Source organism: Anguilla anguilla, chromosome 10, assembly GCF_013347855.1.
Source record: "Anguilla anguilla isolate fAngAng1 chromosome 10, fAngAng1.pri, whole genome shotgun sequence".
Taxonomy (NCBI): Eukaryota; Metazoa; Chordata; class Actinopteri; order Anguilliformes; family Anguillidae; genus Anguilla; species Anguilla anguilla.
Genome location: NC_049210.1, coordinates 38,417,499 through 38,433,337, shown reverse-complemented (window position 1 = coordinate 38,433,337; position 15,839 = coordinate 38,417,499). Strand labels below are relative to the sequence as shown.

At 41.5% G+C, this 15,839-nt stretch overlaps 1 protein-coding gene across 2 annotated transcripts in view; it reads left to right on the top strand.

The window, feature by feature from the left end:
- Nucleotides 1-8,432: 8,432 nt before the first annotated feature.
- pdzd2 (PDZ domain containing 2) overlaps nt 8,433-15,839 on the top strand; it is a 91,158-nt gene continuing 83,751 nt past the window's right edge. For both annotated transcript variants that reach the window (XM_035379411.1, XM_035379410.1), the window contains exon 1: nt 8,433-8,602. The gene's annotated coding sequence lies outside the window, so the exon portion shown is untranslated. The remainder of the gene's footprint in view (nt 8,603-15,839) is intronic.

The following is a 15,839-nucleotide window of genomic DNA, read 5'->3' as shown; positions in this document are numbered from 1 at the left end:
TGGAGTACACCAGTAAGGATTTCCATCTGCCTTTATGTTTGCCCCAGTGTCCTTGCACTAAAGCCGTTGGGGGTGTTATGAAAGTTACTCTAAAGAAAGCCTTTGACCAATTTTGCCATTTTCAATTTTTTTTTGAGAGGAACTCTTCCAGTTACAGTACACAAGTGTTTCCTACTTTTAACGGTTCATTCTCACACTTCATATTTTTCATAATTTCTTGATGTCATCATCTTTATTTTAGTCAGGTGTTTTTTTTTCTTCATTTTTTAAAAGTCATTAACATTTCCTGTTGCTTTTTATTTGCAATGTGCTACATTCTGTAATTTTGGCTTGTTCACTGCTACCCATAAATTCATGTATGCAATACATTTGGATCAGTACTGATTCTGGGCTTGGGTTTTTTTTCCCCTTGTCAGTTGGGTTTACAGTTTTTTTTTGTTTTTTTTTGGGTCAGTTTTCCTTCAGGCTTTTGGAGTAAAGGAATCCGAGATAACGTGTATAACTGTAGGCTTGAGAATAAAGGGATCTCTAATCTGTATACTTGCTTTTTACCGTACAATAAACTCAGATCTTGAAGTGCCTGAAACGCACCCCTTAATCTGGCATTTCATTATGATTTAAACATGTCCTTCAGTCACATGGTGGTTGGGCCTGTTTTCACGTTTTAAGTCAGAGTGGTCTGGCTGACTGGATGCTGTGACTCCCCAGTGTCTCCCAGTCAATAGGGATCAGTCATATTTATCCCCCTGCAGAGAACTCGAGCGTGAACTCGCTCTCACCTTGGTTTGATGGGCTGGCCACTCGAATCATAACTGTTAATAATAGTTAAAGGTATTTGAAATGATCCTAATCTGTCTTGCTGTAAACCTCTTAAAAGCCATCATTTATTTTCCATTAAGCTGTAGGCTTGCTAGGTTCTCAGTAAGGGTACTTGGCTGTAATTACCCATTGAGATCTTGGTTAACTGTTCAGGGCAAACATGGCTTTTTTTTCTTGACATGGCCACAGGGGCGGATTGGGCTGACAGTGATGCTCACGGGCTGGTGCAGGAGCCTCAGGATAAACGTGCGCGGTATCCGGGCTCTAAACCACAAACGTATCCTGTGTGGCCTAGTTGTGGTCTCTAGATGAATCATTTGTTGAGGTGGCCCACAGCAACTGTTTTCGAAGGAGGTCTGACTGAACCTGCTGGAAGCTGGCTATTCATTAGCGGAACCTGCTGGAAGTTTGCTGTACATTAGCAGAACCTGCTGGATGCTGGCTTACCGTTAGCAGAACCTGCTGGATGCTGGCTTACCGTCAGCAGAACCTGCTAGATGCTGGCTTACCGTTAACAGAACCTGCTGTACGCTGGCTGTCCATTAGCGGAACCTGCTATAAGCTGGCTGTCCGTTAGCAGAACTCGCTGGAAGGACGCTGTCTGTTAGTGGAACCTGCTGGACGCTGGCTGTCCATTAGCAGTGTGGGGAGCATCAGAACGTGCCACGCACCTGGGAACCGTTATGCTGTTACGGAAGGCCAGTGTGAAGTTCGGAGCTCCGTCCCCCCACTCCGAGGATCAGCTGGCACGTGGCCTGCACACGGGGTCTACTGTCCAACTGCAGGAGGTGCATAAGGGGGCATGGAGGGGGGGGAGAGAGGGCACAGATGTTCCTCAAGGTCACAAGCAGCTGCAGATACTGGGGGGATGTCCGGGGGTTTATGCGGCACGCCCCGAAAGTTAGGGTTTATTGTCACGACCGTAGGGCAAGGCTGCCATAAAGTTCGCTGCTGGAGAATGATGGTTAACATGGATTTATGGATACAGGGTCAGTAGTGTGATCCCCTGGCGCCCCACACAATCCTTCCTCTTATCGAGTGACTACTTGAAAACTGCTGTTTCGGCAGACTTGTGTTCCTCAGAGTGTGCTAGAATAAGGAAGGTAGGAAGGGCTGTTTAGCATGCTGAAAATTTCTGCACTGAAGGAGGGATTAGACGAGAGTCCTAATCAAATAAGCATTGCTTTAAAACCCTGGACCTGCAACTGCATCCTGCTGAAAGCATTTATGTTAATGCAGCAGCAATGCGACAAGACAGCCTGGAATAAACGTATTAAACATCAACTACAGTACATACTGCTGAGAACCTTTATATTAATGCGGCAGCAATGCACCAAGACTACTCTGGAACAAAGGTGTTACACAGCAACTACATACTGCTGAAAGCCTTTATATTAAGAAACAAATTTAAGGAAAACTTCATGTAAATGGGACACAATCCTAATGTAATACTTGGCCAGAATTGCCGTCTAAATGTGTCTAAAATATCTTTACAGTACAAGAGAAAACCTGCACAGCGAGTGTGTGCATGTGTGCAGTGCTATTGTAATGCTTCACTCGTTTCCTTCTGTTGAGACTGCATACAAAGACTGTTTATGAATGGTCTTTTATTAAACGTGGAAGGTGTACATGCTTGGCAGGAAGTGTTGAGAGCTGTCTTTTTTTCTGGATGTTTGTCCAGAAGGCTGTTTGTTTCTGCCAAGGTAGCAGAGATGCCCGCGGGTGTCCAACCTGCTTGTGTCATTTATCAAATATGCCCGTTTTACAGCAGACTGCCTTGCAACTTGAGTCCCAACCCCACCCCCACTCCCAGACAGCCGCTCCCCTACACTAGTTCTCAAATAACACGTAGGAAAGAAAGCACTATGAACAAGCCCAGAGTAAGCATTCGGTTTAAAAATATCTGGTTATGTTTGTAGTGTCATTGTGTGCACCCTTCTTTAATGCTTCAATATTTTTCTCAGGGATGAGGATCTGACTCTTTAAAAGGGACAAATCATGTAAGCTGCGCATGTATCAAAGAGCTTAAAGCACACCATGAAAACCCAGTCTTCAATCTGATGTGTGGTGTGAGGGGGGAAAGCAGAATGTACAGTATTATTTTTTCTGTGCGTGAACGTGTTAGAAACTGCAGTGATTTGGTTTCTGTACCAAGAACCGAGACAAACCTGTACATTTATTGGATGTAAAATGCAGTAACATCATCACCGTATTTCCATATCTGTGTGTGTGTGTGTGTAAGGCCTACTGTATTAATCATGCTTGTGGCCTCTGAGCTGCTTATGTGGAAATGTGCATGATTTTTCCCCCTTTACTAACAAACCTCAATTAATGGAAAAACACCAGGTATAACTGTTCACAGACAAATATGTCCAGTACCTTCAGCTGAGTGAGTCTTTCTTTATTAGCACCACTCAACATTCCCAGAAGGGACACTTGTACCCTTGTACCCTTGAGCAAGGTTAACCCGAATTGCTTCAGTAAATATTGAGTCCCCCAGTATAAATGGACTGCATGCAAAAGAATATAATCTTGTGCAAGTCGCTCTGGTAAATTGCATAGGCTATACCCGCGTGGTATGACTACCTTGTCGAGATGTGACCGTCCGGAAAACAGCTGAAGTGAACACGCCCCCACGGGAATGTTATTTAATGACGTCTGCTGGATGAGGTGTAACTGAAATCTTTAGTCCAAATACACGTGTATTCCTGTGTTATTTTATGTTCACATGCGTTTTTTCTCACAGCAAAGAAGAAGAAGCGATCTGTGCTTGTATAATGAGCAAAGGCACTGCAGAAGAGTTCTTAAAACATACCTAGCGTGACTATGACCTCATGACTACGAGGGTTTTACTTTCATCCTCAGATCACGCTGTCCGGTAATCGGGCTGTTTAGCACCAGTCATTTAACGCGTAACGCGCCGGTCGCGGAATTTCACGGTCACCGCACAAAATGCGCACAGGTGAACGATGGGCCCGCAGCAATGGGCAACTAGAACTTTGCCAATTACGCAGGTCGGATCTTTTTACAACATTTTAATGTTAGGCTTCTCAAATGGCCACTGCCCCTGTCTCCTCTCGTATATGCTGAATATAGTTTGCATGATTACCTTGTTCCAAGTACCAGCAAGCTTAACCATTTGAAGAGTAGGTTTTTTTCTCTCTCTCTCCAAAATTCTAAATCAGCATTCTAGAACTCCATTGCTTTCAATTACCATTAGTGATTGTGACATCAGCATTAGAATGTTCAGAGCATTCTAATCACACGTGTTAGCTTGCACCTTAAAGGGGTAAACAGGGCCACACATTCAGCCCAAGCAGCAGTGATTGACTGTTAACTGGTATGTGGTTCTCTAATGTGGGGGCATTTCTGTGCAATTTAATAGAGCTGGACAGATCCCAAGCAAGCCTTTCTACTCTACTGCTCTTTTACCAGTTGAGATATAGCTGGGTTATTTCCACTTGTCTCTTTTTAGAAAGTCTTTTTTGTGTGTATTTCTGTCTTCAGCCCCCTAACGGCATTAAACCAGATCCATTATTCAAGTATTTTCATGTGATGCAAGTGTTTGATTCAGTAATTATGTTAAGAGACTGCACAATGATTCCCATTGCTCTTAAATATCTGTATTATGGCAGTGCAGTGGATAGTGCTGTCGCTCACAGCAAGAAGGTCCTGGGTATGAATCCAGGGGCCTTTCTGTGTGAAGTTTGCATGTTCTCCCCATGTCCACATGGGTTTTCTTCAGGTACTCTGGGTTTCCTCCCACAGTTAACACGCAGCAGACTAACTGGAGACTCTAAATTGCTTGTAGGTATGAGTGTGTGAGTGAATGATGTGTGGGTCCTGTGATGGATTTGCAGCCTGTCCAGGGTGTATTCCTGCCTTTCGTCCAGTGCATGCTGGGACAGGCTCAAGTCCCCTGACCACCCTGGCCAGGAATGAGCAGGTTAGATAGCAAATGGATGGATGGATGGGTTTCTTCAAGGGCTTATGGACCATACATTGCAAGCATGGTAGAAGAGTGAAGCCAGGAAGGTGGCCAATCTGTTGTCTGTTGTGAAATATTCTTCACTCACTGCTGATCTGAGCAGCCTGATCCGATCCTCCACATCTGCCCCACAGATGGTACCCACAGAATAAAATATATCCCCGAGCGGACGGTGTTGAAGGGCAGCGTGGGATGTATCTCTCCTTCAGGATACGATGGTCTTGCCGTGGACAGACGCGGGCTTTATTCACACCCACTAAATTAGCACAGAAACCCGCGGGACTAAGAAGAGGCTCTGAGGACCGAGGCATGAAGCAACATGTTGGGACGGCAGTGAGGCCGCACTCGCCGTGAACCTCCGTCTGTGTGAATCACAGCTCTGAGGAAGTGGTGAAAAGCGCACGGCTTTCTTCGCGTGTTTGTGCACATGTGCATTTTGCTAGTCTTGGCACGAACTCGACGCGCGGACTACATGAGAATGGCACAGAGGAAGTGCAGAAAATTAGGGGAAAATAATGCTCGACTGCTCGCCGTTTCTTCAAATGTAGTTTTAATTGGCAGGAATTTCGCCAGCAATGTGTGTGTGTGTGTGTGTGTGTGTGTGCTGGAGGGTTGAGCCCAGAAACCTGCCACATCGACATGAAGGGGACTTTTTTAACAATGAGGCGAAAAAGAGCAGGGCTCTCAGTCACGCTGTGTGTTTCTCTCTGGAGCCTGGCCCTGTAAAGGCCCTCCCTTGTTCGTGGACGTGCGGCTCAAGCCCCCTGTTCGGGGGCCCACCTGGAGTCACGGTTGTTTTTGTACGTTATGTCACCAGGAAGTTGTTTTTGGACGTCTTTTGAAAGGCGATCGAACAGTACGTTACTTAGCAGGGAAAACTGCTGTTCATTTGATGGGTCTTTGTGAGGGACCTGAGGCATTATTAAGAAAAACTATTAGAATAAAATATATGTATTTTTGTAATTATTAAAGAGCATAGAGAGAGCTCTCGCATTTTGGTTAGAGGAACTAAGTGCTTCTACTGCCATTCATATCACATCTGCTTCTACAGCATTACAGGCTGCTGCTTGGCCATAAACTAGTTAATGTCTCAAAGATGTAATTAACTTGATAAAGGGAATTCAGAAAATTGCAGAGGGGAAAATTTATTGTGTATAACGGAAGCTGCTCTGGATCATTTCCCAAACCTAAAAACAACTGGTTGGACTGGTTTTATTTATGGTCTGTAGTCTGCAGTGATATATGGCATGATCATGAATCAGCTACAATGCTTTCATCGTTTGCGATTTCATGGCATGTCGGTGATTTACCAAGTTCAGTTTTTGAACCTGCTATATTAAGGAAGTTGTCAATCTACATTTATTTCCCATTTAGCAACATGACAGGAATAGTACATTCCAGGCTATAGCACCTTCTAGTAACACTGCTGAATAATCTAGAATATTTTAATTTTCATTTTAAGGTACAGAATTGTACTCACCCACAGAAACCATAGCCTCTAATAATCTCTGGGTGTCCAGCAATCTGAGGAAACATCACTTGTCTACCCAGTTAATTGTTCTTCCTCTGAAATAATAAATGACACAAAATGCATAGAATCTCTTCTAACCAAAGCCACCTGAAGCCATTGAAGGCTGTGCATCGTATCTGTGCTTCCTGAGTGGAAAGGTGTAGCCACGGACAGGAGAAAATTTAAACTGGGGTCTCTCAAAATGTGCCATAGTTTTTATGGAACAAGCAGTAGGACTGGATGAGCTCTGTTTCAGGTCTGCGTGATTCAGTGCTGTGTGTCTGAGAAGATGCAAAGATGAGTCAAATGAGTCACAGCCAATAAGGGCAAATGAAAACCGGTCAGATTCACAAACAGCTAACAACTCCAACTCATTGGCCTGTGATGTTTCTCAGAGCAAAAAAGTAAAAGAATAAAGTATGTGAAGATCATGATTATTCAGATTGTGACATTTTGCTTTGATTTAGTTTCTTATGAGGCATTGTCTGATAATCAATTAGCTAAACTGGTATGGTCAATAGAGCAGGCTGCACAGGGAGAATGATCACATATTCTGCAGAATTGCTGTCAAAAGGCAAATGGTCAGGGATCATATTGAGAAACACATTTGCGACACTTGTGCAAATCACACAGTATTTACCCAATGTTAAGGAGTCTTCTCCCCCCTCATTTTCTATTTGTACATTACAATAGTCAGTAACCCTTGCACAGAACTATGGAAATGTGGAATATACGTATCCTGTCTGTACAGTCCTAATGAATGCAATTTGAAAAACAATCATACGCCAGTGTCCACTGTGTTTATTTCAGAAAACAGAGGCACACAAAATTTGAAATGAGATTGTGTGTAGCATGTTAATAACATGTTGTGTTTTTGTGCATTGTGAACAATCTCAGAAGGAAGCTGGCATTCATAATGCATTTTAGAAACGTTTTTTGAAGGTTATGACGAAAAGCTGAAACACGACCATTCTGACAATTGTTCTCAAATGTAGCGCACAGTAAATAAGGTCTGTTAAATCTGAGCGGGTTAAACATATGATTATTTAACTGATGAACAGGTGAAGAGGGCTTGGAAAGCTTGTTCACAAAATGTTCTCACATCAGAGAAGGAGGGCTTTCCTGCCGGGTTTCCTAGAAACAGCTGAACTACAAGAACGCTAAACACTGTGATCTACCCAAGCAACCATTTCCTCTAACCTCACCAGAAAGAAATTTATAAACACGAACGAAATGGTAACACTTTTTCACTTTAAACCGAGTATATTTACCAAATCCCTTCAGACAAACTTAAACAGTGCGAGAAGTGAAATGTCAGGGACATTAATCTGTTCACACATTTCACAGATACTGATAAATGCACCGACTTCCAAATGTGCTCTTACCCTTTACAACTTGTAGCAAAAAGATGAATTACATTACAACAGAAAGTGCACGGTCAGTTTTCAAATAAAGGACGACATTTAAACTTTATGCATTGCTATCGTCTACACAGAGCAGCAGTGTGTTTATAAATACCTGCATTTTCAAAGAACACAATGGCATGCTTTCAGTCAACACTTATCATCAACTTATAAAGAAATGCAAATGTTAGGTTTTTCTTAACAAACACTGGTTGCTGAGTTTGGCAATGACTAAAACTGAAGTGCCAATCTCTTTTAGTAAAAACAAAACTAAAAGATAAACATTAAGTTTTGTAAATCGGCAATAAAGACTAATCCACAATTTACTCATACGGGGGTCGGGGGCGTACATGGAAACATGGAAATATGGCTAAATTAAATATTTTAAGAAAACGATTTATGGCATATTAGTACTCTCCACGAAGCTTTCATAGAATTATATTTTATAAAGTTAAATAATAAAATCTTTGCGTGACAGAAACGGAGCAAACCGGTACTTATACTATCACATTGGGTTACCATTGTTTCAATATTGACGAGTGCTTGTATATTAATACATTTCCGCGCTTACAATCTGATTGGGCATTATAAATAATATAACACCCACCATACATTAATGTGAATATCTCATTGGACAAAATAACCGTTCATCACAGGCGATGGCCCCTCCCAGAGTGATGTGACTGCTAGGTGGGAGAAGGAGCGTGCAAATATTGCAGGAGACTGTCCTGGATTGTTCGATCGGAACTGGAATACCTTTCCGACATGCTCTTCATTTATCTTGCAGCCAGATCGAATGTTTACGTCAGACTTTCGTGGTTGCATTTTTCTCTTGAAGTTTAATGTCAGAAACACCGTCAGACGAATAACTCCGGAATAAAAGTAAGTTTCTGTTCATTTGCGCGTATCCCATAACTGCATGCGATGTGGTCACTGGGAAGAATTAGCCCACCAGTATTCCCTTCTTAAGACATCCTATAGTTCAGGAACATTTGAGTACAATGACGACTGCAACTTAGGAGACACGTGGATCAGTCTGAGATTTAACATTGTTCAGTAGGGGCAGTTGTTTTGTGTAGTGTATCATTTCTGCTCACCCGCTGCTCCGATGTTTTGATCGTGAATTTTAAGAAAAGCAAGAGAAAGCCGTTAAACTTGTGGTAGAAGCGAATCATGGAAAGTATATTTCGTGTTGAATGACATCAGACTACTGACTGCACTAAAAGAGAGATCACTTGGTCCGTTTTTTATTTGGCTTGCTCTGAGTTGTTCACTGGACAGAATGGCTGTATGAAAGACGCACCATGAAGCCGAATGGATTGTTGTAGCCTAACAAGACAGAGAAAACGCAAACAGTACCGTAGTCTAGGCTATATTAGCCTATAGCCTATCAGTCTATAGCCTGTAGTCCTTTTTCCCCCTAACATCTCTCCCACAGTAAGTTTTGCTTCAGCACCGTTACAAGCAGTTCTGTGGTATTGACTTTTGCAATAGGCTAGTCTTTTTCATTAATAATAATTTAAAAAATAAATAAATAAATAAAATAAAATAACTCAAGCCAGGCTTCCAAGTTGTCGTGGCAATAAACTAGTTGCTACTGTTTTGGTAATTGGTGACAGATGTAGCCGCATAATACAGCAACCGTGGTGGTGCTTTTGTTTCGATGCTTTGTCCTTTGAGCCAGTGGTGTTCCATTTTCTACCAGCGCTCTTGAAGAGAAACGCAAGCGTATTAATGTTTTCGTTTCGCGATGACAGAAGGAAACCCTCTTTAATTCTAGTCGTGAATGAACCAGAATCTCCTTTGGCACAGAAATGAAAATTGAATTGTTTGTTGAATGAGAAATCAATTAATGTTCTAATAGATGACTGATAAATTAGGTCGTATACTCGGATCTGAGCTTGTTACGAATGATAAACTTGAACGTAGATGTTTTGGCACCAGTGTGTTCTGTATCGTAGTCGGTGAACCTGACAGAAGATTGTACCATGGGCAAGCATTGTGCGCAGCCTTGAACCCATGGTACACATTTCATTTGATATCGTGATACGCACAATTATTTTTTTTTAAATCAAAGATTTGTGATTCCCAGTCTTGGCATTCAAGAGATGAACTACTGGATTTGGAACTATTCTCCAATTTCATGGAAGCTTTGGTTGGAGGAATGTTGCATGCCATAGTTTAGAAGTGCGCAACTTTTATCTGGTTATGCAAAATATCGAAAACCTTCGCTTAATTGCATAACTCATTCTACAGCCTTGTGTATTAAAAGTGTTTTGCACTTCCATTAATGAAATCGCCTATTACGCTAAAGCATCCGACAGAACAAAATACAATACAATAGAACACAATAAGTTTCGGTTTAATGAGTTCATATTGGGAGTGCCAATCTTTGACTGCAAATCATATTGTGTCATATTTATGGAGAACCATTTCTGTTCGCATAGTAATTCTGGAAGTGCTGGCTTGGAACCTCGGCATTTTACTGATACATATTTTTGTTTTGAAAGCACTTTGAGCACACTGTATGAAAAGTATTGTATTATTATTATTATTATTATTATTATTATTATTAGAAATGAGACACAAATATTTAATGCAGGCTTGTGAAGTGTGTTATATTAGATAATATTGCCTCATTTTAAGCCCAAATAATTAAAATGTGGTAGACATGGATGATATTTGCTACATTCATATGGAATTTTATCCAAGGGATCTTAGAATCTCTTTTGTTCTGACTATTGTGATTCCATGTGGACTGTAGGATACATTAACTTAATGCCACCACAGCAAATTAAGTCGTTGCGTGTTGTCTGTGTAGCTGTTAATGCCTCTGAGGACCAACTTCAGGAGTGGTATATGACTTGAGTGCATAGACCAATGTGCCAATATATGAGTTGTGTGTGTGTGTGTGTGTGTGTGTGTGTGTGTGTGTGTGTGTGTGTGTGTGTGTGTGTGTGTGCGTGCGTGCGTGCGTGCGTGCGTGCGTGCGTGCCAGCAAGCTTAGTTCTTTGTTGCCAACCTGAGTTGAAGTGTTTGCATAGGAATGAGAACAAACACTAAAACAAGGCGTAGGACATCAGAAGTCCCCGTTTGGGGGGGGGGGGGGGGGGGGGCGGAGGATAGCGGATTTCTCACTCCAAAGAGATTCTTGACCAGGCATGTGAGAGAATTCCCCACTGCGGTGAAAAAGTTGTAGTCTTTTTATTATTATTATTATTATTATTATTATTATTATTATTATTATTATTATTATTATTATTAGTCCTATTGGAGTCTGGCCTGAATGACTGGCATAAAGACTCAGTGTGCTTAACGTCCTCTTGAGGGGAACCACAGACCAAAGGACCCCTCTACTGCTTTTCCCATTTCCTCCTCTCCTGTGTGTACATGTTCTCTCTGCGTTCATAATTCCATATGGAGGAGTACAGAAACCCCTCACTGGATTAAGTAAACAGATTACAGTGCGTGCAATACCAACAACTCAGTTTAACTAACCCTGCTGCTAACTACATGCATCTTACTGGTGATGTAGACCTGCTTGAGGAGATTTAAATTTGATCGAGTTGAATCACGGTTCCTCTCTGTTGAGGATGTGGCGCAAGTTTGGATCTGTTGCATGCTGGGTTTACGGCTTCACTTTAAGTGAGTGTGTTTATATTCTGGTTTGTTTTGTCTGCTTTAAAAAAATAATAGACTGTGTGGGCGTGAACTTGCCTGCTTAAACCAGTCAAGGTTATAGACATGGTTAGCCTACACACTAAAACATTCCAATGTGTTGGCTTCCAGTTGAAACTCCTAAACATTTGAAAACCGCTTGGAACTGTAGGTCTTGTGATATTTATATAAAAGGCTGCAATTCTTTCTGTTTTTATGGATTGGCGGAAATAATAACATGAATATGTAGCCTAATTATACATATTATCTTGTTCAAACTGATGCTTTCTCAAGAGGAAACAGATGTCCCAGGCCAGACAAATTGAGTATGAATGCAGGCCACTGTGTTCGACTCCTTCATTTGTTGGGTCATCACTATGATCAGCGAATCAAAGTATTTTAATGAATGAGTGCTGGCTCTCAGTTTTGTCTGCATGCCTGGTCTTATGTGTAACTGTAGTTGATGTATTCATCTAAGATGTCTTCAGCTCTGATCTCGATGTTGTAACTGGAGGAACAAAATCAAATGTCCGTATGCTGAATTGTATTGTCAGGAGTATTGTCATGCTATCATTTATTTTGCACTGAATGTCATTGTACATCTGGGTGTTCTTATATAGCCTATAATCTAATAATTTATTTGTATTATCAGGGTTATGGAATGGAAATGGATGCTTCTCTGAAATGATTTGAATACTTTCTGTTGTGTTGTTAAATTATCAATATGTTAAAGTAATTGGCCTTGAACAACCGCATCTTATTGTGATGTTATGAACTTTAATCCAAACAAATGGTTTGTCACTAGGTTTATATGCTAAACATTAGCCTTGATATTTTATTCCACCGTTGATGTTAAGTGACTGAATTTTAATCAAGCCTTTTCTGCCCTACATGTAAATGAATGAAATGGTTTATTTGATCATGATCAGATGTTGGTGGGTAAATGGGACTTTAATCTCTGTTTAGCAAAGGCTCTTGTCCTGTGCTGTGTTGTGATGTGTTGTTTGCACTCGAAACCTGCATAGTTTTAAGTGGAAATACGCCTCCAGATGGTTTGTTGATGTGAACGGTGTGTTTGTGTTCATTACTGATAGGTCGTATATTTCCCAGTGTTTACAGTACATGTTGCCATTGTTTCTTTGTGGGTCACAGTGCCATTTAAGACACTTACAGATAGGAAACTAGCATTTCAGGATTTGGTTGATTGATTTATTTATTTATTTATTTATTTTTTACATGTATCATACCAGTGATGATTTTGAATACCCTTTTGCCATATTAACTTAACATTGTGTGGAATTTAGACCATTTTGTTGTGGTTAACTGGATTTCCATGCAGTTGATATGTAAGTTAAGAAAAACATTACATGCAGTTTGCCATGCGCTAGCCTAGTTGTTGCACTTGGATGTTATGGGTGTGTTCTGATTCGCTCACCACAACACAAAGATAATGGAGTGTTGAGTGTCCTCTCAGCAGAAGTGCCTTTGTAATAGGATAAGCATTTACTTTAATTCTTCATGAGAGGATAGGGGTCTTAGGTTTGGATCTGCTGTTTTGACACAGAAGGGTAATCTCTTAACATTGCCAGACCAGTGGTAGGCCTAAATATGCGTACTTCAGTAGCTCTTAAGTAGAAAAGTGATTAAATTCAGCTACTCTTCATGACCCAACAGCTGCGCTATGTTGAATGTGCTCATGCCACAGCTATTTACTTGGCTTGTAACTGAATTGACTAAGCGAAGCTATGAAGAGAATGGCAATTTCAATCCACCAGTATTTATTCATTACCCTTGTTAAGAGGCTCCTTTGGCTGTGAATATACTTGCACACAAGGACTGCTCACAGATGTATTTTCTTTTATTTTTTATGTGGCTTAACAATGGGTTGAAAGCTAAGCCCTTGCTATCCGATTGTTTTGTTTGCTGTGTACAGTTGCTTGGCTGCCCTCTGCTCGCGATGACTTGGTTGGCGTCTTTATGCGGATTGCAAAAGGCCAGCTGAATCTGTGACTCTTTTGACTGGCTCTTTTTAAGGGGTCTACCTGTACATCTGGCTGCCTCATTGCCCCTAGGATACACTTCCAGCCATATAAGTTGGAAAGGCTTGAACAAGGTCTTTCATTGGCTCTAAGAAAGGATAAACACCACGCATTCTTTCACTAGACTATCTCAGCAACTCTTGAACACTAGAGATCACCTCTCAAATAAAATGGGAACACAGAGACCTCCTCTTTATAGAACTGAAGAGCTGCCCTCATCATCCAGTGTGCTTTATGGCCAGCCCTGTCCACAGTGAGAGCTTCTTTCTCAGCTGCGGGTGATTTTAGCATGTGGCTTTATGGCATCGGTCTCTTATTTTTGGACGTGGGCCCTTTAAGGACCAGCTGTTCATTTCTTCCCTGCCTAGTTCCTGAAAGATCCTTTTTTCTATGCAGACTGAACTTGAGCGATAAATCAGCTCTATGTTACGTGAATGTAGGAAAAACTGGGTGTGTATGAAAAAAAGCAACCAGCTTCAGTGGTTTGAACTTTAGTTCTAATGATGGGTTGTCCACCATTTTTTTTTTTTTTTTTAAGAAAATGACACCGTCTCGGTTTCTCTTTCCCGATTTGTTGGGCTTGGCAGCGGCCATGCCTTCGCTCTTGTTCCTGGCACTGGTTCCCGTTAGCCAGCGTAGGCGGTGAAGAAGTTCCACATCACCTGGGTCCCATTCCGCCTGGCGGAACAGACAGTGGGAAAACACCCAGAACAAGAACACCACAGTTCTGCCTGGTTTCAGCTCATCGAGTGGGAAAAAGCTTTAAAAGCTCCTATAGTTTAACTTGGAATGTAGGGAAATGAGAGCAAGAGAAGACTTGCTTTTCATGCTTTTTGTCATTGATTGAAATGGGGCATTGCATGGACCTCCCCGTGGAGGTCAGAACAGCTGAGACACTGACTTGCTTCAAGCGACAACTGAAGACTCACCTCTTCAGGCTGCACCTCTCCCCGTCCCTCCCTACCTCCCTGTAATCTCTAAATTGACTGTAAGCTTAGGGTTGTAACTAGGTAGCTGTTTCGTAGGTGACTTAGTTAATGCACTCGTCTTAACTACTGCTTGTTTTTGCATAGACTGCGTTGTTGCTGTTCTCGTTAGTGTTAACCAGTTTAACCTACAGGGTTCAAGTTGAACTATGCGGTTGTTCCCTGCACTTGGACCGGTACTTTTCTCTAGGGTTTTCGACACACTTGTTCCTGGTTATGGTTATACACTTTGTTGTACGTCGCTCTGGATAAGAGCGTCTGCCAAATGCCTGTAATGTAATGTAATGTCTCTGAAATGGTGGTGACTAAGCCAAACCAGTGGGAACTCGAGTGCCTGAAATTAAAATGAAATGTATTTATCAATAAGTAAGTGATAAGTAAGAATAAGGAAAATTCTACCTCTGACTTCTGGCTGTGTCACTGCTGTAAAACCAAAGTGCAAAGCATTTGAGAGTCGGTCAGAAATCGTCTGTTGGGAAGGGGCAAGACTGGGTTAAGAGGAACATTTTTGTTAAATGTCTTGCACAACATTAGGAGTTTGCCAATTGAGCAAATCGACAAAAATGTTACATAAGAAACAAAAAAGAAGAACATTTGCCCAACATCGGTACTCAAAGTTAAGAAAAAAGAGCAGTAAAAAGACTTTAATGTCTGTCAAGCATTGGAAGAAACAATGTATTTACTGGACTAAAAACTCTAGGAACATATGACTAATAGACAATAATGTTCCACCCGCTTACTGTGATGCCAACTAGATGATCAGAGAAGAGAATTATGGGAGGTCTGGCAGGACATCTGACATGACTGCTACAGTACGTAAAGCCATCAATGATACGTCCATGTTGCTGGTGGTGTGCAGTAAGTTGATTTCATTCCCAGACCAGTTTGTCTTCTATATTGCATAATTGCTCACCATTGTTTGCCATAATTACTTTGAGTGGTGCACTTTGTGAGCATGTTGCTTTTATTAGTAAAGTGGACCCCACACTGAAAGTTTTGATCATTACTTTTAAGGGAATGGCATAATAAAACTTTATCTAAAGGAAATGCTGTACAGTATTCATCATGGTCCAAAGTCATTGGAAAACAAACTTGTTTTTTGTGGTTTCCTTTTGGGAACAACTTGCTGGAGTGGAGACAGAAAATCTCCCTGCCTTTTAATCTGAATCTGCGATGCACTCTGCCAAGTAGCTAAAGAAAATGCCAGAGTGTACTGCTCTTTTTTTTTGCGTCTTTGCAAAATGCACTTGTTGGCTGAAATTAGAGCTGACTCAGCTTAGGGTCTGTACAGCCAACTTCTGAGGGATGGTGTTGAATTAATCAATCATACCTTATTCTCCGCAGCATTACGGTGAAAAGCAAACGGACTCCTACAGCACCTCATAAGAGACAGGATTCATTCCTCGGCATTACAGCGAGGGCAGCCTATACTACACA